The sequence below is a fragment of the Narcine bancroftii genome, chromosome 1 (assembly GCF_036971445.1).
Source record: "Narcine bancroftii isolate sNarBan1 chromosome 1, sNarBan1.hap1, whole genome shotgun sequence".
In the NCBI taxonomy this organism is placed as follows: Eukaryota; Metazoa; Chordata; class Chondrichthyes; order Torpediniformes; family Narcinidae; genus Narcine; species Narcine bancroftii.
The window spans coordinates 88325068-88348540 of NC_091469.1; the positions used below are offsets into that span (position 1 = coordinate 88325068).

Sequence of the window (23473 nt, forward strand, 5' to 3'; positions counted from 1 at the left end):
CTCCTTTTCTTGCAGTTTGATGGTTGGTTGAATTTTTGTAGTACTTTAAATAAATAATTCCATTCTACTCTGTCAAAGGCTTTCTCTGTGTCTAAAGCACCACCACTATTGGAGTTTTGTTTTCTTGTACTGCATGGATTAAGTTAATGAACTTACAGATATTCTCCGATGTTCGTCTTCTTTTAATAAATCCAGTTTTATCTAGTTTTACTATTTTTGGTACACAGTTGGCCAATCTGTTTGCTAATAGTTTAGCTATTATCTTATAATCTGTGTTAAGTGGAGATATTGGTCTATATGATGCTGGTGTTAGTGGATCTTTCCCCGTCTTTGGTATTACTGTAATTATTGCAGTTTTGCATGAATCTGGTATGTTTTGTGTTTTTTTTCAATCTGGTTCATTACTTCCAGGAGAGGAGGAATTAATAAGTCTTTAAATGTTTTTTAGAATTCGATGGGGAGTCCATCCTCTCCCGGCGTTTTATTGTTCGGTAGTTTTTCGAATATCTCCTGTATTTCTTCTATTTCAAATAGTTTTATTAATTTATTTTGCTCCTCTGTTTGCAATTTCGGTAGTTCAATTTTAGTTAGAAATTCATCTATTTTGTCTTTTTTCCCTTCGTTTTCAGTTTGATATAGTTGATAATAAAATTCCCTGAAATATTTGCATTGATTTCCATTGGGTTATATGTAATTTGTTTGTCCTTTTTCCTTGATGCTATATCATTCTTTTAGTTTGTTCTGTCTTAAGCTGCCACGCTAGTATTTTGTGCATTTTTTCTCCTCGCTCATAATACTTCTGTTTTGTCTTCATTATGTTTGTAATGTTTCATATTTTATTTTTTGTCTGTCAATTCTCTTCTTTTAGTTGTATCTTCCTTTATTGCTAATTCTTTTTCTGTATTTGTTATTTCCCTTTCCAACTGTTCTATTTCCCGATTGTAGTCCTTCTTAGTTACATAACTTATTATCTGCCCTCTGAAGAATGCTTTCATTGTGTTCCATAGTATAAACTTATCTTTCACTGATTCCGTATTGATTTCAAAGTACATTTTAATTTGTCGCTCAATGTATTCTCTAAAATCCTGTCTTTTAAGTAGCATGGAGTTTAATCTCCATCTATACATTCTCGGTGGGATGCCCTCCAGCTCTATTGCCAATAACAGGGGTGAGTGATCCGATAACAATCTAGCTTTATATTCCATTTTCCTAACTCTTCCTTGAATGTGGGCTGAAAACAGGAATAGGTCTATCCTTGAGTATGTTTTATGTCTACCCAAATAATATGAATATTCCTTTTCCTTTGGGTGTTGCATTTCCTGCATCGATTTAATTATAAATTTGGTTACTTTATTCTTTCTGTTAGTCTTTTTTCCAGTTTTATCCATCTTTGAGTCCAAATTAAGGTTAAAATCCCCTCCTATTAGTATATTGCCCTGCATATCTGGGATCTTCAAAAAGATACCTTGCATAAATTTTTGATCTTCTTCATTAGGTGCGTATACATTGAGTAAATTCCAAAATTCTGAATAAATCTGACATTTTATTATTACATACCTCCCTGCTGGATCTATTATTTCTTCTTCTATTTTGATTGGTACATTTTTATTGATTAATATAGCTACTCCTCTGGCTTTTGAATTATATGATGCTCCTGTTACATGCCCTATCCAATCTCTCTTTAATTTCTTGTGTTCCACTTCAGTTAGATGTGTTTCTTGCATGAATGCTAGAGCAATTTTTTCTTTCTTCAGTAAATTTAACAGCTTCTTCCTTTTGATTTGGTTATGTATTCCGTTAATATTTAAAGTTATATAGATGGCAGAGGCCGACAGCATCGAATCCATGCTGCTGAAGATCCAACTGCGCTGGGTAGGTCACGTCTCCAGAATGGAGGACCATCGCCTTCCCAAGATCGTGTTATATGGCGAGCTCTCCACTGGCCACCGAGACAGAGGTGCACCAAAGAAGAGGTACAAAGACTGCCTAAAGAAATCTCTCGGTGCCTGCCACATTGACCACCACCAGTGGGCTGATATCGCCTCAAACCGTGCATCTTGGCGACTCACAGTTCGGCAGGCTGCAACCTCCTTTGAAGAAGACCGCAGAGCCCACCTCACTGACAAAAGACAAAGGAGGAAAGACCCAACCCCAACCAACCAATTTTCCCTTTCAACCGCTGCAACCGTGTCTGCCTGTCCCGCCTCGGACTTGTCAGCCACAAAGGAGCCTACAGCTGACGTAGACATTACCCCTCCATAAATTTTCGTCCAGGAAGCCAAGCCAAAGAAAGAAGATAGTTCAACATGGCCATTTCATACTTTCTTTACCTTTCCTTTCCGTTTCCTCATCACCACCTTCCCTTCTTATCCATTTAACCATAGAACCATATAACCATATAACCACTTACAGCACAGAACAAGCCAGTTCGGCCCTACTAGTCCATGCCGTAGCAAATCCCCACCCTCCTAGTCCCACTGACCAACACCCGGTCCATACCCCTCTAGTCCCCTCCTATCCATGTAATGATCCAGTCTTTCCTTAAATGTAACCAATGATCCCGCCTCGACCACGTCTGCCGGAAGCTCATTCCACATCTCATCCACCCTCTGCGTAAAGAAATTTCCCCTCATGTTCCCCTTATAATTTTCCCCCTTCAATCTTAAACCATGTCCTCTAGTTTGAATCTCCCCCTTTCTTAATTGAAAAAGCCTATCCACATTTACTCTGTCTGTCCCTTTTAAAATCTTAAACACCTCTATCAAGTCCCCTCTCAATCTTCTACGCTCCAGAGAAAAAAGCCCCAGTCTGCACAACCTTTCCCTATAACTCAGACCCTGAAATCATGTCAACATTCTCGTGAACCTTCTCTGCACTCTCTCTATTTTGTTTATATAACAACTTTCTGTTTTCTCTTTTTGAACACATTATAAGACAATACTTCTAAAACATAAAATATTTCCACTATTCTCATATCTAAAATTCCTTTAACCCCAATAGTCCCTCCCCTCTCTGTGTTGACCTTTGTCCCTTGTTGGGCAACTACATCTCCCCTCTCCATTTGGATTGCGAACCCGCTCGCAAGCGTCAACTGATTTCACAGTGACTGTTATTTTTCCCCACCCAGCCCCCCCAGAAAAGATTTTAATCTTCACATATAACAAAGCTCACTCTCTTAATTCCCTCCTTACTTCCTTTCTTCCCTTTCTTTCCTTTTTTTGTTCTTACTTATACTTTATTCTTCTTCTTTATTTATATAGTTTGCTGTCATTTTTGTTCTTGTTACATCTCTTCCTCTCTCTGTCTGTTTTGTAGGTGTTCTGCAAATTCTCGTGCTTTTTCCGGATCCGAGAACAGTTTGCTTTGCTGCCCCGGGATAACTATTTTAAGCACCGCTGGATATTTTAACATAAATTTATAACATTTTTTTCCATAGGGTTGATTTTGCTGCGTTAAACTCCTTCTTCAGGAGTTCAAAACTTATGTCTGGGTAGAAAAATATTTTTTGACCTTTGTATTCCAGTGGTTTTTTGTCTTTTATTTTTTTCATTGCCTTCTCCAATATATTTTCTCTTGTCGTATATCTTAGGAATTTTACTAGAATGGATCCTAGTTTTTGTTGTGGCTGTGGTTTAGGGGCTAATGTTCTGTATGCCCTTTCTATTTCCATTCCTTCCTGTAATTCTGGCATTCCTAGGACCCTGGGGTTCCATTCTTTTATAAATTCTTTCATATCTTTGCCTTCTTCATCTTCCTTAAGGCCTACTATCTTTATATTGTTTCTCCTATTATAGTCTTCCATTATATCTATCTTCTGAGCTAACAGCTCCTGTGTTCCTTTAACTTTTTTATCAGATTCTTCCAATTTCTTCTTTAAGTCATCTACCTCCATTTCTATGGCTGTTTCTCGTTCTTCCACCTTGTCCACTCTTTTTCCTATTTCTGTCATGATCATCTCTAATCTATTCACTTTTTCTTCTGTACCTTTTATTCTTCTTTTTATTTCACTGAATGCTTGTGTCAGCCATTCTTTTAATGTTTCCATATATTCTTGAAATTTTTTTTTATCCATGTACTGTCCCTTCCCTTCATCTTCCATTTGTCTGATGTTCTCCCTCCTCTTCTTCTGAGTCCACTCCAGGATCTGTGTCCTTTACCTCTGTCTCTTCTGATCTTCTTGTTGGGTTGTTTATCTCAGTTTGCTGGGTATTTTTGTTTTTATTAAAGGTGTCTTGTTGTTGGTCCTCTTCCTCTGGGTTGGTCATCTGCTGTTTCTCTGATTTCCTTTTTTTACTCTCTTCCTTCTTGTTCCCATTATTTTCCATGTTTTCCTGTTGGGAGCCTTGCTGTCGGGTAATTTTCGTCTGCTCAAGATGTGGAGATCCACTCCTCAGCTGGTTCCCGCCCCCCTCCTCCGTCGGTGTTGTTTTTGTCTTGTGCATCACGTTTGCACACTTCTGTTTGGCTCCGTGAGCCATCTTTGTAGTCCTGCGCTCGGGGTTTCCACTGACCTCAGGGAGCGGGCTTCTCTCCACAGTGGGCCTCTTCGTACAGGTAAGGCCTTCACCTTTCTCTCTGATGTCTTTCCTTCTTTTTTTCCCGTTGTTTTTGGTTTTTCTTTCTTTGCTGCCATTTTCTCCATACTTTTATTTTTAATTTGTTATGGATTCTGTGTTTGTGGCTTTGCTTTTTCTTTATTTTTTTTAACTTTTCTGGAGAAGCTGGTATTTGCTTACCAGTCACTACTCCATCACGTGACTTCCCTTGCACTCCCTTTTTCTTGTGGTGAAAAAAATTGTTTACATTTTTGTCAAGTGTTCACTTTATTTTTCTTTAAAGCTGCTTGTTTTGATAGATGAGGTATGCTGTTATTTGCTGATGAATAAACTATCAAAATGTATCTGTTCATCTCTTCTTTATTCCTCCTTAATTTTGAGTTTTTAAAGCACTGCCCGAAATTCTGGAAAATCCGAAAATCTGGACTGACCCAATCCCAGAGCACTCTGGATTTTAGAACATTTTCTGTGTAACCAATGTTTGGGGTCTGAGCCCTTTGTCAAGGTATGATGTCCAGTGATGTCAATGTGGAGTTTGCACATTCTCCCTCTGCTCGTGGACCTTTCCCCAGGGCACCCTGCTCTTCTCTCAGAGATGTGCAAATTGGTAAGCTTGTGGCTGCTGTAAATTGCTCATAGTGTACAGGAAAATTTTCTTGAGAGGTGGTAAGAATGTGGCAAGAATTATAATATTTATTGCCATATACATTGTACAATGTATATTTGCAGCAAAATTATTTTATGAAGTACCTGTTCAACTTCGGCAAGCAAGAATTCTTGTATTGCCTGAAGTTTTCGTTGTCGAGCAATAGGAAGGGTGCGATAAATTTGGGAAGGGTATGAAAGAGGTATTACAAGGTTGTTGGTAGGATTAGAGAGGTTGAGTTATCACGAGAGTGGTAAAATGAGGTTTGTTTTCCTTTGAAAGCAGGAGATTGAAATGGAATCTTACTTAATGTGGTCGATTGGGGCAGCATGGTTGGTGTAGCAGTTAGCGCAGCGCCTTTACAGCACCAGTGATCAAGGTTTGCATCCTGCGCTTTCTCTAAGGAGTTTGTACACTCTTCTCGTGTCTGCGTGGGTTTTCCTCGGGGCTCTGGTTTCCTCCTACTGTTCAAATCATACTGGGGTGTAGTTTAATTGGGTGTGAATAGGCGGCACGGACTCATGGGCTGAAATGGCCTGTTACCGTGCTGCATGCCTGAATTTAAAATTTAAATTTAAAATCATGAGGGGCATAGATAAGGTGAATGGGGACAGTCTGTTTCCTAGAGTATGAGAGACTAAGATGAGAGGGCTTAACAATAAGGTGATGGGAAGTGATTTAGAAGAGAGTTGAGGGTGGTGGGCATGTGAAACGAGCTACCAGTCAAAGTGGAAGAGCCTCTTTTAAGAAACACTTCTATAATTACATGGACAGGAGGGGATTGGAAGTGTATGGTCTGAATGTGGCCAGGTGAGTCTAAAACAGAAACGCTAATTGGTTGATATGGACAAGTTGGGCCTGTGGGCCTGTTTCCATGCTCTACGCCCCATAGCTCTTAGAAACTGCAAGTATTTGTACCTTCACTGCCCTAGTCTTGAACTTGAACATAGCAGAGAATGAATGGACAAAAAAATTGCTCCAGTTAGTCAATTATTTGTGATGTTTCTCCCCATCTGCACCAGCCAACTGTCAAATGGATGAGGTTTCATCATCACATCTCTTCTAGAAACCTTTATATTTCACTATTCTTATTCAAACAAAACAATTCAGCTTAATTTGTTACCTTCCACTTTCCATTCCAAAATATTTCATTGTCATAATCAGCCACAGCTGTGAACATTTTTGTGTTCTGCTTCTGGGCTGTGTAATAACCAAATCCCCATACGGATTTCCAATTAGAATGCCTTGCTTCGAATCTAAACCAACGTAGCTGTTCTATTTCATGTGGGAATAAGCTCATCATCACTTCCCTGCCTCACCAGTGAATCCTTAGCTACAGAGTTTTTGCAAAGATTTTTAAGCAATGCTTCTTGTCAATTAGCTCTTCCACTTGTTTCAACATGGTACAAATAGTTTGTGTTTAAACTAAACTCTGTCAGTCAATTTCTCCTGTAAGTCATCCTTGTATTTCTGCCTTTGGATCCGTTAGCCTGATAAAAGTCCTTTTCCCCAAACCATTTTTTGATGTTCTTTCAGGAACATGGAAAATCTTTCATTGTCTATTTACCTGGAGCTAAAGGATATGCTCACCAACACATGTCAATTGCATTACTATGGTTCTAGAATTACATCTCTCAGAAAGACAGACATCATTCCCTGAGGAGAAATGTTGAGACAAATTGAGTTTAATGACAATCTTGTAATTTTTTGTTAACCAGCGATTCCTTCTCCAAATTTAGGCAAATTCCCAAGATGCAGCAGTAAGATTCAAATTTATATATGGATGCCAGGCAAGGAACTGAGCTACGCTATAAATACAATAGCCATTCCCTCTACTTAGATTTACTGTGACATGCAAAAATATTTACACGTTTTCAACTTTAAATTGTATTCATTACTTGGTAGACTTCCACAGTTAAATCCATTTTCGAGACATCAGTCCACTGAATTATACATTTGTGCTATTCTGAATATCTAACATGGCCCTATGTTTTCCCATCAGAGACCAGCATCACCCAGGATTAAAAGAGTGATCATCTCCAAGCTTTACCTTTCCATTAATTCAAATAAATTCTGCATCTACAATATCAAAGGAAATAGATAGATCTTCCAGTGTGACAATCTTCCAGAGAATCATTTGGCTTAACACCAAATAGCGTAAATTTGATCTCAGATATGAATTCAGCAGCTCATGTTTAAAATTTATAACAGGCAAAAAAAAACCCACCAAAATTCCTTGGCGTGATTCATTTCTGTTTTGTTTAGGTTAGCGTCCAGCACTAAAGAGCAGACTCCTGAGAAGACACTGTTCAATCTGAAATATCTTGATTTCCTCTCACACTTAACACCTGGTGAATAGGAGCATAAAAATTGCAGCAAAAAATATATATGTAATGAAAGCTGTGTTTCAGTATTTTGTAGCAGAACATGCCATTTGACAGTTAGCTCAATTCTATCCGAACTATTCACTTGGGAAGTAAACTTCAAAAATCACTTTGTTTCTTTCAATTTTCTTTTCAAAAACTCACAAGAAATGTTGGATAGTATTTTTGTAACCATTGAGCTTTTGTGGCTGCAACACACAAATATGCTGGAGAAACTCAGCTGGTCATGCAGCATCCACAGGAAGTATAGGGTAAGTTCAAGTTAATTTATCATCCGATTGTTTCTGTACAACCTGATGAAATGCCATTCTCCGGTCCATGGTGCAAAACAGCGCAAACACAGAATCAGATATAACACACATACAGACAAAAGACACATGCACAGAACCTACACAGATATATATTAGAATAAATAATAGTAATAATTAGTAGAGTCACGGGGAATTGTTTTAGCAGTTCAACAGTCATTCAGCGGTCTCACTGCCCATGGGAAGCTATTCCTCAGCCTGGTGGTTCTGGCTCTAATACTTCTCAATCTCTTTCCCAATGAGGGCAGTTGGAAGATGCTGTGTGTACTGTGGTGGGGTTCCTCCCTGATTTTGTGAATCCTCTTTAAATAACAATCCCAGTAAATCTCAATAATGCAGGTGGTGATGGGGGAGTGGAGGGGTGGTGGTGGGAGGGAGACCCCAGTGATCCTCTCTGCCACTCCTATGGTCCTGTGGATTCACCTTCATTCCGCAGCTCTACCACACTGATCCCTGAGGCACACCACTTGTCACAGGTCTCCAGTCTGAGAAGCAATCATCCACCACTACTCTCTGGCTTTTGCCATCTAGCCATTGTCAAATCCAATTCACGACTCACAATGTATACCTAGTGTCTGAATCTTCCTCACTAACCTCCCATGTGGGAACTTGTCAAAGGACTTACTAACATCTATGTAGATAACATCTACAGTCAACTTTCCCAGTAACCTCCTTGAAAAACTTGCTAAGATTGGTAGAACAGATCCTAAGCCACACAGAACCATGTTGACAGAATCTTATCAGATTATGGCTTTCCAAATAATTGTATATTCGATCTCTTAGAACTCATTCCAATAGGGTTACTTTTGGAGCATATTATAAACAACAGACCAATGTGAGCTACTCTCCAATCTTTCGGCACCACACCTGTAGCTAAGGAAATTTTAAATATTTCTGTCAGAGCCCTTGCAATTTCTACACTAGCCTCCCTCAAGGTCCAAGGGAATAACTTGTCAGGTCCTGGGGTTTTATCCACCCTCATTTGCTTTAGGACAGCAAGCAATTCGTCCTCTTTAACCTGTACAAGTTCTAACTGCCTGTTTTCTTTACTTCCCATAACTGTGCCCGTTTGCTGTGTGTGTGAATACTAATGAAAAAAAATTAAGATCTCCCCATCTCTTTTGGCTCCATATGAAGCCAACCACTCTGATTTTCAAGTGGACCAATTTTGTCCTTTACTATCCTTTTGCTCTTAATACACCTGTAGAAACCTTTAGGATTTTACATTGCTTCTGCCAAAGCAACTTCATGTCTTAGCCTTCTTGATTTCTTTCTTGAGGTTTTTCTTGCATTTTTTTTATACTGGTCAAGCACTTCATTAGCTCCATGTGGCCTATACCTGCTATACCCTCTCTCTATCCTCAAAATCCCTCGAAAACCAAGATTCCCTATGCCTGTTAACCTTGCCTTTAATCCTAACATTCCCCCTGAAAATTTAGTTTAAACACACCACTAGCAACCTTCCCATAAGGATATCAGTCCGCTTCCAGTTCAGATACAAACTAACCCATTGGAACAGGTCCTACCTTCCCTGGATGAGAGCCCAAAGACACAGTCACCTGAAGCCCTCCCTCCTGCACCATCTATTTAGCCATGTTTTCAGCTGCATTATCTTCATATTTCTAACCTCACTAGCACATGGAATGATTAGAAATACTGAAATCACAACGCTGTCCTTCAACTTAATGCCTACTTCCTTGAACTCTCCTTGTTGGACAACCTCACCCTTCCTACACATATCATTGGTCCCTCTATGGACAACGACATCTGGCTGCTCACCCTCCCTCATGAGAATGCTGTGAACACGATTTGAGACATCTCAGACCCTGGCACCAGGGAGGCAATATACCATCCAGGATACCTAATCACTTCCACAGAACCTCGTATTTGTGGAATCCCCTATCAGTACAGCTTGCCTCTTCTACTCCTTTCCCTGCTTAGCCACAGGATTAGACACCATGCCAGACACATGATCACCATGACTTGTTGTTCATCTCCCCAACAGTTACCAAAATGGTGTATTTGTTATTGAGGGGAATAGCCACAGGTATGCCCTGCACTGTCTGCCTGTTCCCTTTCCCCATCCTGGCTGCCACCCATTTACCTTTCTCCTGCATCCTGGGTGTGATAGCGCCCCTGTAACTCCTGTCTATCATCCCCTCTGCCTTCCAAATGATCAGAATTCATCCAACTCCAGCTCTTATTTCTTGGCTTGGCTTGTCAGGAGCTGTAGCTGGATGCTGATGCTTCACATTCTGCAAGAGAAGTATTCCCCGGCCCTGGCTGCCATCCCCTCTCTTTCTGACTCGGCTTCTTCCTCCAATCAGCTTCTTGCTGCTCTCTCATCTCTTTTTAAATTCTAACTGCTGCCGCTCCTCAGGACACCTCACCTCCAATCATCTTCTTCCTCCACTCAGCTTCTTCCTCCAATTCTGCTGAGTTGCCCCAGGATATTTGTATATTCCTCTCGATTCCAGCATCTTGGTTATCTTTTTTTTTCTTTGTATGTGTCTTTTTACTTTTAACAAAATACAGCTGCTGCTTTAATTTTAAATTGCTAAGTCTAGTAGCAGTAAAAATGTCATCTCAATTCTAATTCTATTGCATCAGATTTCTTCTACCTACTATTGAAACATTACGTTGCAGGCACTTGACAAGGTACCACATGGGAGGTGTATTCAGAAAGTCAGAAGGCATGGGATCCAGGGAACCTTGGCCATGTGGATTCAGAATTGGCTTTGCTGTAGAAAGCAGAGATTTGTGGTGGAGGAAGTACATTCAGATTGGAGGGCTATGACTAGTGGTGTCACACAAGGTTCAGTCCTGGGACCTCTGCTTTTAGTGATTTTTAGTAACGACTTGGATGAAGGGGTAGAAGGGTGGGTTGGCAAATTTGCAAATGACACAAAGGTGTTTTAGATAGTGTAGAACAATGGTTTCCAACTGGCCCCCCCCCCCCCCCCCCGCAAACTCACATTCCACCTTAAGCATTTCCTATGCCATAAGAGCTTTGCGATTGATAAGTTGGTATGTGAGTGGGAAGGGAAGGTTGAGAACCACTGCTCTGGAATATTTTGCTTGAAAAAAATGTAATTGGTCCAATTCCTTTGGAGCTATGAAACCATGCACATAACAAGTCAATTAGGTACGATTAAAACAGTGGTTTTCAAACTGCTCCCTAACTCACATACTACCTTAAGCAATCCTTTACTAATCACAGAGCACCTATGGTATAGGGATTGCTTAAGGTGGAATGTGAGTTTAGGGGGGCAATTTGAAAACCACTGAGGATTGTAGAAAATTGCAGTTGGACATTGCTAAGAAGTGGCAGATAAAGTTCAATCCATTAAGGTGTGGACTTTGGAAGGCTCCAAGGCAGAGTACAAAGTTAGTGGCAGAATTCTTGGTAGTTTTATTTAGACATGCAGCACGGTAACAGACCATTTCAACTTGCGTGTCTGAGCCACTCACTTTACCCCCAATCAACTTATACCCCCGGTAAGTTCTTTTTGAAGTTCTTTTTAGCTAAGAAAGCATAAGAGAACAGAAGTAGTGAACTCCATAAGGATTTGTTCCATGCCCAGTATGTGTGGGAGTAGATCGTGCCCATTGCCATTGCCATGTTTGGCATGTGCCAGAAATACTGCCAACATAAACCATAAAAACCCACACCGTCCACATTGGTGTCCACCACACCTCCCACTGCACTGCCCACTGCCGCCCCACCATGTCGCTTTCTGCTCTTCCCTCACCTGAGGTGGTGTTTGCCTCCCTCAGGACTGAGATAACCTCCTGGTACAACAGGAGCTAGCTAACAAATGCACCCTGTTGCAACTTCCACTGTCTGGAACAATGTGATCCCTGCCCCATTGGATGGAGGTCAGGGACCTTGGTGGATCTGCTCAGTGGTTCTGTCCCACCCAAGTGACCTGAGGCCAGTTAATCCAGTGGCCATCTACTGGGAAAAATTCTCAGTGCTGGATGGTGCTGGTTGACACAGGGGCAGAACATACTATTATCCCCTGGAATCCCACAGGGTGGCAAGGTCACATCAATATAGATGGGCTAGGGGGTTCTAGCCTCTCTGCCAGAGAGATAACCCTCTGCCTTTCTTTTGGAACGAGGCTCCCTGTTCCGATCCTGGTAGCAGACTCCCCTGAGTGCATCCTCTGAATGAATGTATTCGAGGGGCAATGACTGCAGACCAGTAAGGGGAAATTCACCTTTGGGGTTGCCCGGGCAACCATTGTTGTCGGGGCAGCCAAATGGACCCCCCTTGATATTCCCCTTCCCTCCTAGTTAGTCTGCACCCCACAGTATGAGGTGCCGGGAGCAACGAAGAGTTCGCAAAAACTATCGATGCCCTCCCCTATGAGGGGGTGGGAAGAGCTGCTGTGTCTCCTTACAACAGTCCAGTCTGGCCCGTCTAAAAAGAAATATGGGACATGGTAAATGATGTAGATTAAATAAAGTTAACCCCTCCCCTTTGCACTGGCCATTCCCAACCTGGTCACCTTGGTGGAGAATATTGTGGGCAGGGACAATATACCTTGGAATGCCGTAGTTGCCCTCGCCAATTCTTTTCCATCCTTTTAAGCTCCAACTCCCAAGATCAGTTTGTCTTCACATGGGGTGGCATACAATACACCTTTGCCGTCTACACCAAGGGTATGTCCACAGTCCCACCCTCTGTAAACGGTTAATACCCGGTGATTTAAAAAATATTGACGTTTCCCCTGACATCGATATAAGCCACTACATCAATGATGCCCTCATTCAGGGACCCAAGGAGGAGGAAGTGGGACAGGCGCTGGACTCCTTCATCTCTGGGCTCCGCAATCGTGGCTGGGCCATCAACTGAGAAGGTACAGGGTCCCATCCAGACAGTCCTCTTCCTGAGAATCCAAAGACACTCAGGACAGAGGGACAACCCGGAGATGACGAGAAATAAAATTCTCACCACAAGGTATAGTTCCAGTATGAGAAATCCTGTGGCCGAGAAAATCAATTGCAGCTGTACCGAATTGGCATTTTGCGGGGTTGACTGAAAGGCCAAAATCCCGTAATCTAGTGAACAGGAGACTGAGGTGTCGTTTATATGATTCCTCATCCGGGCTCTCTATGAGGAATTCATCCAAATATATGATGGTTCCTTCTAAGTCCCTAGTGACAATGTCCATCAATCTTTGAAACGTCTGGGCTGTGTTCTTCAGACCAAATGGCATTCTGATAAATTCAAAGAGACCAAAGGGGGTTATAATAGCCATATTTGGAACATCCACAGGGTGAACTGGAATCTGATAATATCCCCTCACCACACCTAATTTAGAAAATATAGTAGCATTAGCCAACCTTGCTGAGAAATCTTGAATATGAGGGATTGGATAGCGGTAGGGGATGGTTATATTGTTCAACTGCCTGTAGTCCCCACATGGCCATCAACCACCGCAGTTTTTAGGCACCATGTGATGGGGTGAAGCCTATGGACTTTTGGACCTGCATACTACCCCTAATTCCTCCATTACTGCAAATTCTGTTTGTCTTTTGGAAGCCTATGAGCCCGAGCATAAACAGGTGGACCAGTTGTATCAATGTAACGATATACACCATGCCGTGGCTGATTATCCTGAAAATTAGTTGTCAACAGTCCCGGGAACTCTTTAAGTATCAAGGCCTGAACTCTTACTGGTTGGAAAGAATGACGCATTCTCTCAAGGGGGAAACGTGGGAAGTTAGCCGTGTTTATCAGACGGCATTTATGTATATCCACCAGGAGACCATGCTCTCTCAAAAAATCCGCGCCTAACAGGGGAAAACCTACGAGGCCACCATGCATTTCCAGTAGAATACCGCTGAACCCGTATGTTTCGTGACCTTCCTCATTCCGCAAGTAGGAATCATGGTACCATTAAATGGTGAAAGAGGTGGAGTATGTGCACCTTGTGCCAACTCAAGCTGTGTCGGAGGAACAATACAGAACACAGCTCCTGTATCTATCAAGTAATCCACCCCCAAAATCACGTCATGTAAATAAAGTAGACCTTGTTCTGTGCCAACCACCAAAGCCATTAATGGTGGTTGGCAGGACCGTTTCCCGGATGTGGAGGTGGACCTGGGTAAGTGCAAGGACTCTTACATCTATAGGCAGAGTGGCCCCATCGGTGATGATAAAAACAGTGTCCAGAACTCTTGTTACCTTGATCAGGACGTGGTCGCTGTACTGCTGCACATGCCGGTGGTCTTGGCATTTCGAGGGGCTCGGACAACTCAGCTGCACAGATGGGCTCCATCTGCAATCTATTAGCCTGTGGAAGGCCATAAAATCGGTCGGCCTCTCTCACTACCAAATGCGGTTCTGCAAAATTCATGTGCGCCACACCCGCCACCACAAGTACTGGTAATTTCGGTAAAAACAGTGCCTCGACAAGAAAGAAATCTGTATGGCCTGCGGCTAGTGATATTAACTGGGATGGACTACGGTCCCCCAGTTCTTGCTTATTCAAAATTCCGATAGCCCGTTCATGATGAGAGAGCTCAAATGTTTTCAGCAGAAAGTCCCAGAATCTACTGTACTTCTGGTCCACCGACGGGTTATTGATGAATGAACTCACCCTTGCTGCGGTCGTATTATCTAGTGCACTCACAACATGCCAATATCTTGTGTCCTCAGATGTAATGTTCCGAAGCACAAATGGCGCTTTGGCCAACTGCAGCCAGCTACGTGGCTGATCCAACCAGAAATGAGGCAGGCAAACTGCTACTCCATTAACCACTACCGGTGCTGCAGCCAACGAAGCCTCCACCTTCAAAGTCATTGGTTGCTCATCCATGTCAGACATGTGGGACTCAGTGTAGCTGAGGCCTGTCGGGGGTCACCAAAATATGTAGTGGCCTATCTGACCTTACGCAAGTAGCAATAAATGACACTGGAGTCAGTAGAGTCAGGAATCAGTACCTTTATTGTGCTTAACCACAGCTTTTATAGTTCCCCCTGCGTGTTTCATGCTGAGCCTTCTGGGATGCGGTAGTGACGTTACTTACCAGTCTTGGGTGTCGGGTGCCATAAAAAACGCGGACTCTTATTCGCGCACTTTTCCTAATTGCTGGTACCTGGACTGCAGCTGGAGGACTGGGACGTCATTGGAGGCGATGCACTCTGGTTATGCGCTTGCTTAACTGTTGTGGCTGTGCGCGATTCTGTTGTATGCGTGGGCTCCCGCTACAGGGGTGCATGACAAAGTGGCAACTCTGTCTTCCTTACAGTAGACCAAGTTAAAGAATTCCATGTAGTTTACATTCTAAATGTAGTGTTAGGTGATAATAATGGAAACTTTACCTTTACTTTTTATGTTCTATGTTCTATTTTCAATGGCATTGGCAAAACAGCAGAGTGTCATTTTTATACCTGCATGTTAACCATTCTTATCATATCACCAAAATCATTTACCTCAAAGCTGGAAGCTTCAAAGCTGCATGGATATCAGTATTATATTTTATTGCATACCAGGCCGAATCAGAACTGAAGCAAGAATAACTCATAAAATAACACAGCGCACAAAGATTTCACGTTTGTCATGGTGGTCATATTAAATGATCATTCCCCCACCCTATTGGAAAAGCCCCTCAGTGTTTCTCTTTTGAGTACATTTCAAATACACTGATGTAAATTACAACTCAATGTGCTGCCCGTAGTCTTGTAGGAAGGGTATTTTGGGCACTGTGTTAAATAAATTTCCATTTCCCTCTCGATTTTTTGCCATTGATCTTAAATATCTTTCCATCCTTGAGCTTCTACCAATGGGAAGTTTATTTTTTTAGACTATGAGAAGTCTTATTAATTTTGAAAATCCCTGTAAATCATATAATGCTCTGAAGGAACAGTCCCTAAACTCTAAAGCTCTGGGCCAAGAAGTAAGAAAGGTTATTAGCCTCTGGGTATCCTTCACTGTGCTGTAAATTTTGTTATTTTTATGATCTTTCCTTCTCTCATTGCTCCACGTTTACTACTATTATTGATCCCTGGTACTGCTGAACTCCTTGAAATGTGTCTTCCAAAAATGAACACAAGATTCCAACAGAGGCATGACAGAATCAATTTAAAGTGATTCTGAATAATACCACAAAAGGACAGGAAATGCATTTTGGAGTTAATTTGACTCTGATTATAAGGGATTCCCGATTGAAAGTCCTTGTTTCGGCCATTCAATCTATCACCAATGAACCCAGAGACATTGTTTTATTGTGCCATGCATCTTAGAATCAGGCTCTTCAGCCCAGTCGGTTTGCACTGGTCAGGAAGCATTCCTCTTGAAACCTTTTTACTTGTATTTTTTTTTAATTTTGAGATTAGCACAGTTATAGGCCCTTCTAGTCATTGAGCCTTCACTGCCCAAACACAGTGATGTGACCAATTAACCTACTAACCCCAAACATCTTGAGAATTCTACCCAAAGCCTATCAACTTTTCCCAATTTTTTTCACCTCAGAATGGGGGGAGGGGGGGGGTGGATCTTGCAACAATCATTTTGCACATCTTGGTTGAAGGAAGACACTCATGTTATCACAGGGAGAATGTGAAAACTCAACCTAGACAGTGCCTGAGGTGAGAATTGAACCCAGGCCATCAGAGCTGTGGGGTAGCAGCTCCATTAGCTGTAACACTGGAGATGAATTGACAGTCCAGATGAGCAACTGGCACCGTGCGATTTGCAGAACACAAATACCAGAGCATCCATGAGTGGCAATGGAATCTAATCCAGGCAACATCCTGGCAAACCTCTTCTGCGCCCTTTCTATCATGTGGCAACCAGAACAGCACATAGAACTCCAAATGTGTCTGAACCAAAGTTTGGCACATTCTCAACAAGTTGCCTTTTTTATACCCAAAGGCTAGACTGATGAGGCAAACATGCCATACACCTTCTTATCCACCTATGATTGCATTTATAGGAAGGCATGAACATACACCAAGACCCTCAATGTACATCAATGCTTGTGAAGGTGTCCTTTACATTTCTACATTTCCTGTATCCTTCACTTGATCTTCCAAAATGCATTACCTCACCGTATCTCCACCTACATTTATAACTGATCTATCTCCTCCATTATCCTTGACAAGCTTCCTTGCAACACAAACTCCAACAAATTTCATGTGATCTGCAAAATTATTGATCAGACCACCTACATTTTCATCTCAATCATGAATAAATATTACAAAAAACAGAAGTCCTAGCATCAATCCTTCTGAAACACTATGCTTGAATTTAGTCAGAGATAAGCACAGAACAGGCCCTTCAGCTCTTAATGTTGTGCCAACCCATATATTCCTTCCTTTTAAAAAAAAGTACTAAACCCTCCCTACCACTTAACCCTCTATTTTTCTTCATCTATGTGTCTGTCTAAGAGTCCCTTAAATGCCCCCAATGTTTCAACCTCCACCATCATCCCCAGCATGGCATTCCAGGCATCCACAACTCTCCAAGTAAAACAATTACCACTGACGTCTCCCCAAAATATCCCTCCCTTAACTTTGTACATAGGTCCTCTGATGTTTGTTGATCCTGCCCTGGGAAACAGGTGCTGGCTGTCCAGCCTAACTATGTCTCTCATAATCTTGTACACCTCTATCAAGTCTCCTCTTATTCTTCTACACTCCAAAGAGAAAAGTCCCACCTTGCTAACCTTGTCTCATAAGACTTGTTTCCCAATCCAGGTAACATCCTGGTAAATCTCCTCTGCACTCCATCCATAGCTTCCACATCCTTCCTATAATGAAGTGACCAGAACTGAACACAATACTCTAAGTGCACTCTTATCAAAGATTTGTAGAGTTGCATCATGTCCTCTCTACACCTGAATTCAATCCCCCATTAATGAATCCCAGCATTCCATAAGCCTTCTTAATTATCCTATCAACCTGTGTGGCGATCTTGAGGGATGTATGGATTTGCACCCCAAGATCCCTCTGTTCATCCACACTCTTAAGTTAAGTAACCGACCATTAACCCTTACTCAGCCTTCTGGTTTGTTCATATTTATCCAGATTTAAATCCATATGCCACTTTTCTGCCCAAATCTGCATCCTGTCTATATCCTCTTCCAATCTTCTACAAGCTTGAGCTTCATCCACAGCTCCTCCAATCTTTGTGTCATCCCCAAACCTTCTGCCTCTTCATCCAGGTCATTTATAAAAATCAGAAAGAGGAGGGGTCCCAGAACTGTTCCTTGCAGCACTCCACTAGTTACCAAACTTCAGGCACAATACATTCCTTCTTCTACTACTCTCTGCTTTCTTCCAACAAGCCAATTTTTAATGCATACATTTACTTTTCCACTGATCCCATGCCTCATGAGCTTCTGGATGAGTCTCTCAGTGGGGACTTGTCAAATGCCTTGCTGAAATCCATGTAGACCACATCTATTGCACTACCCTCATCAATGTATTTTGTTACCTCATCAAAAACTCAATTAAACTCATGAGGCACAACCTTCATTTCATAAAGCTATGCTGACTTTCCTTGAGTAGACTGTACTTCTCCAAATGCCCATAGATATTATCCTTAAGAATCTTCTCCATTAGTTTGCACACCATTCATATAATACTCATGGGTCTATAATTCCCAGGATTCTCCCTATTACCTTTTTGTAACAAGGGGACTAAATTTGACATTCTCCAATCCTCCAGTATATCCTCTGTGGCCGAAGATGATTTGAAGATCATAGTTACTGCCCCAGCTATCTCTTCTCTCACTTCCTACAACACCCTGGAGTATGTCATGTCAGGCCCCGGGGACTTATCATTCTTGATGGTTTTAAGGAGATCCAACACTTCCACTTCCTTAATCTCCACATTGTTCAGCACACAGGTATGTTCAATTTTGACCTCATCATGATGAATGTCCTTTTCTCTTGTGAATACTGACACAGAATATTAATTTAGGACCTCCCCAATCTCCTATGCCTCCAGGTATGTTGCTTATCTTATCTTTTAGCGGAAACATTTTTCTGTTCTTCAAATACGAATAGAATGACTTGGGGTTCTTCTTAATTTTACCTGCCAAGGTCTTTTCATGCCCCCTCCGAGATATCCTAAGTCCTTTCTTAAGCTCCTTTCTAGCCACCATATACTTCTCATAAATCTTTCCTGTTCCCTGCTTCCTATATCTAACATATGCTTCCTTCTTCATCTTGACTAGTTGCCTCACCCATTTCATCTGTTACAAGCCCAAAACCCAACAGCAATAGATATTCACCAAGACAAATGGTTACTTAAACAAAAGTTTCCTTTAATTATCTTTAAACGTGAATACACAATCACACTTTAATTTATCACTATTGACATAACTAACCTAACTTGACCCCCCCTCTAATTCTAAGTCCACGTGTATGTAATGTATGTGTATGTTCAGAAAAGTTCTTTGGTTCACAGTCCCATCTCACTTCTCATTCCTCTAAGTTCACAGGTTGCAGGCAATTCTTATACTGTGCACAGAATTTAACATTTATAAAGTTCAGCAGGCATTGGTGCTTGAAAGGTAAATGGTTACTGCTCAGGAAGGTTTTTGTCGGTTTTCAGAGAGAAATTTGTTGTTGGCTGGACACCCACAACTGATTCCTATTTGATCATCCACTTCAATGTCTTGCTGAAGAAACTTTCCCCCTCAGTGTTCTCCAGATGATAACCTTTTTCTTTCAGGTCACGACAGAGTTCCTTTTTATTTCTCTTATTTCAAGTGAAATATTAGGCAGCCAGTCTCCTCCTCTTGCATGAACCAAAAGGGCTTTGACCAGGCTCAAATAAGCACTCACAACCCATCTTCCAAATGGGGTTTTCCACAAGCTTGCCAAGTTGTCCTGTTCCAGTCCCAGCAGCTGCTGCTGACTGCCAAACAGCAGAACTGACCTCTGTCTCTCATTCTCTCTCTCTGAGAAAAAGTCTATTTTACTCTTGCAAAACCACATGACCCTCTTAGAACAGCAAGTTCTACTCCAGGCAGTCTGTGGCTCCAACAAGTTCTTTCATCTGTTTCCTTTTTGTAAAAAACAATTAGTGAAGTCTCTTGGTCACTCTCCAAAGCTTTTGCAAAGGCTCTGAGGCCTTGACATGTCTGGCATTAGCAGAGCTCCGGTATTTTAAATAAGATCTGTTTTAAAGTGTTTGTATGTGACCTACAATAAAAACCCTGCCCCAATATATCTCCCAAAAACTGATCTATATGTAATACAAACACAACGTCAGCCACAGTTTCCTTTTCCTACCATATTTTTATTGTCTGAGTGTGACAAACCTACCTTCAACTATGCTCAAGTGGTCCCTAAACATCCTACATATTACGTCTGTGATTTCACCCTTAACCATCTGTTGCTAATTTATTCTCGTTAGTTCCTGTCTCATCCCTTCATAATTAAAACTTCATCAGTTAAGCACTTCCCTAGTTTGACAGTTTTTATCATTTTCCATAGCCCTGTTGAAGCCAAGAGTGTTGCGATCGCTCTCACCAAAATGCTCCCCCACCGAGAGGTCCACCACCTGACCAAGTTCATTCCCCAGATCCATATCCAGTGTGACATCTCCTCTAGTAAGTTGGTCCACAAACTGTGTCAGGAATCCTTTTTGTACACATTTGACAAATTCATCTACCTTTCTTGCAGTCACAAGGTGCCAGACAATATGAGGGAAGTTGAAATCACCCATAACTACAACTCTGTATTTCCCGCACCATTCCAAAATATACCTGCTTATCTGCTCCACGGTATCCCGAGTCCTATTTGGGGACCTATAGACTACACCCAGCGCAGTGATAGCTCCCTTCCTATTTCTGACTTCCACCCACACCGACTCATTGGATACTTCCTCTGCAACATCTTCCTTTTCTATAGCCATGATACTATCCCTGACCAGTAATCCTACTCCCCCCACTTTTCTACCTCCCATCCTATTATATTTAAAAAACCTAAATCCAGGTACCTGCATCAGCCAATCTTTCCCTTCCTCCAGCCAAATTTCAGCAATGGCCACAACATTGTAGTTCCATGTACTGATCCATGCTCAAATTTCATCCCCTTTATTCCTGATACTCCTAGCGTTGAAATAGACACATTTCAAACTCTCTAAATGGCTACCTTTGTTTTGTCCCCTGCATATCCTTCATCACCAAATCAGAGCACATAGCATCATGCTTTTGTCCTTCTATCCTAATCTATGCACTCACATTCTCATTCGCACCTCACTGCCAAACTAGTTTAAACTCTCCTCAACAGCTCTAGAAAGCCTACCCTCCAAGATATAGTTTCCCCTCCAGTTCAGGTGCAACCTGTCCTTTAGTACAGGTCAGACCTTCCCCAGAAGAGATCCCAATGATCTAGAAACCTGAACCCCTGCCCCCTGCATCAACTCTTCAGCCATGCATTAATCTGCCACAACTTCCTGTTCCTACCCTCTCTGATGCGTGGCACAGGCAACAATCCTGAGATTACCACCCCTGAGGTCATGCCTTCTATCTTCTTTCCTAACTCCCTATATTCCCTCTTCAGGACTTCATCCCTATTTGTAACTATGTCATTGATCCCCACATAGACCATGACATCCGGCTGCTCACTTTCCCCTTCCAGAATGCTATGCACTTGATCAGAGACGTCCCTGACCCTGGCACCTGGGAGGAAAAATACAATCCAGAAGCCTTGATCTTGTTCACGGAACCTTCTATCTGCTCTCCTAACCAATGATTCCCCAATAGCATAGCTCTCCTCTTCTCTTCTGAGCTGGAGGTGGGAGAGGGGGCCAGCCTCTGTGCCCAAGATGTAACCACCTCAACTTGTCCTTGGTAGATCAACCCCCCCCCCAACAGTATCTAAAACAGTATACTTGTAGAGGAGAATGGCCACAGGGATGTTCTGCACTGTTTGGCTCTTCCCCTTCCCTCTCCTGGCAGTCACCCAGTTATCTGTCTTCTGACCTTTAGGGGTGACTACCCTAAAGATTTTCAATCCACCTTTAAAACACAATTTTTAGAACATTTACCTTTTCATTGTCCAAGTTCTGCACATTATACTCTACATTCCAAACAGAAAAAAAGTTTGTTTCTGAATGATGTGCAATGAAAAGTGAGGCAATGGTTTCACAGGGCACAATCAATGATTGCTGGGATTGTATTGCAGAGAAAAGGATGCCTGCAAAGTAGCTCCCATGGATAATGACTTTATGTTCTGTTTCATACAGTGAAACAAAGGGCTACAGATATGCATAATCAATTTCATGTTGATACTGCAAATCTGAAGCCATAGGTCAGGCTTTTTTCACAGGAGATGCTGTCTGACTTACTGATCATCCCCAGCATTTTTATTTTTTTTTAACAAATACAGTATCTCCTCAGCAAAACTGAATTTTGATGCTAATCAATTTAGTGACTTTTGAAATCAGCAAAACCTGCACAAGAATTTTATATCTGTGTTATATGAGGGAGGCCTCTGGACTATTACATGCCTCCAACAAGCAAATTAATCGAGAGACTAACAATTGACAGGGACTTACGTCTGCAGTGCAAGGTTGGAGCACATGCCTTTTTGGGTGTTATGAATCTTTCTCAACAAGTCTCTGAAGGGACTGTATCCTTAACTGCAAGTATACAGCCCCACTACACAAAGCAAACTTTCACAAGTATTAAAGCTTTTCATAAATGAAGCATTTTTAATTCTAAAAGACAACATTATCAGGTTCTATCAGGAAAAGTATCCTTAAAATTTCTATTTCATGTGATTGAACAGATGTAAGATTGATAATACTTTCTCTACGGGATAGCAATTCATTTTAATTCAGCATCCTCAAAAGATGTAATTGACAGCAAGATGTTTTACATTCAACCTCCCAGCCAGTTAAAGTGCTCTTCACTATATACAGCATTGAACTGGTGTCTTTAAGTCTCCACACTCCCTTCAATTAATCTGCCCTGTTTTCACACTCCTCATCATCACTACCCACTGACGGTCGAGACGCAGTCATGTTAAATTGTTGAAGAAAGGTGTTGGTAAAGGAGTTGGTTAGTGTAGCAGTTAGCACGATGTTATTACAGCACAAGCGATCCAGGTTCGAATCCAGTGCTGTCTGTAAAGCGATGGCATATTCTCCCCATGTCTGCAAAGGCTTCCAATGGGTGTTCTGCTTTTTCCTACACTTCAAAATGTACAGAGTTTGTTGGTTAATAATAACAAGCCAATCATTTATATTTTGATTGATAATCTTGCCAAACCCAAAGTTATTCCACATTGTCGAAGTGAACAAGAAAACAGTTTGGCGCAGAACTTGAAGAAATAAAAATTCAGCATTTCCAAGACACAGACATCAAATTATATTTAGTCTGCTGTCAGGTACATTATTTATTCAGAACATTCACCAAAGTGGTTGGCTGCATTGAAATATGAATACTTTTGTGAACACATTTTCAATTCAAATTAGGTACCTTTCTTGCAATTACCTGGGAGCTGATATGTCAATTGGCTCAAGCCAATTTAACATAACTGACCAGGGTTTACCAGATAGCACACTAATTGACATGCATTGAAATTTGCTGCAACATGTGTCGA

The 23473-nt window shown here is 41.6% G+C and overlaps 1 protein-coding gene across 19 annotated transcripts in view; it reads right to left on the bottom strand.

Moving 5' to 3' along the window:
* LOC138760976 (astrotactin-2-like) overlaps positions 1–23473 on the bottom strand; it is a 1981947-nt gene that overhangs the window by 972124 nt on the left and 986350 nt on the right. The gene's annotated exons all lie outside the window — the stretch shown is intronic.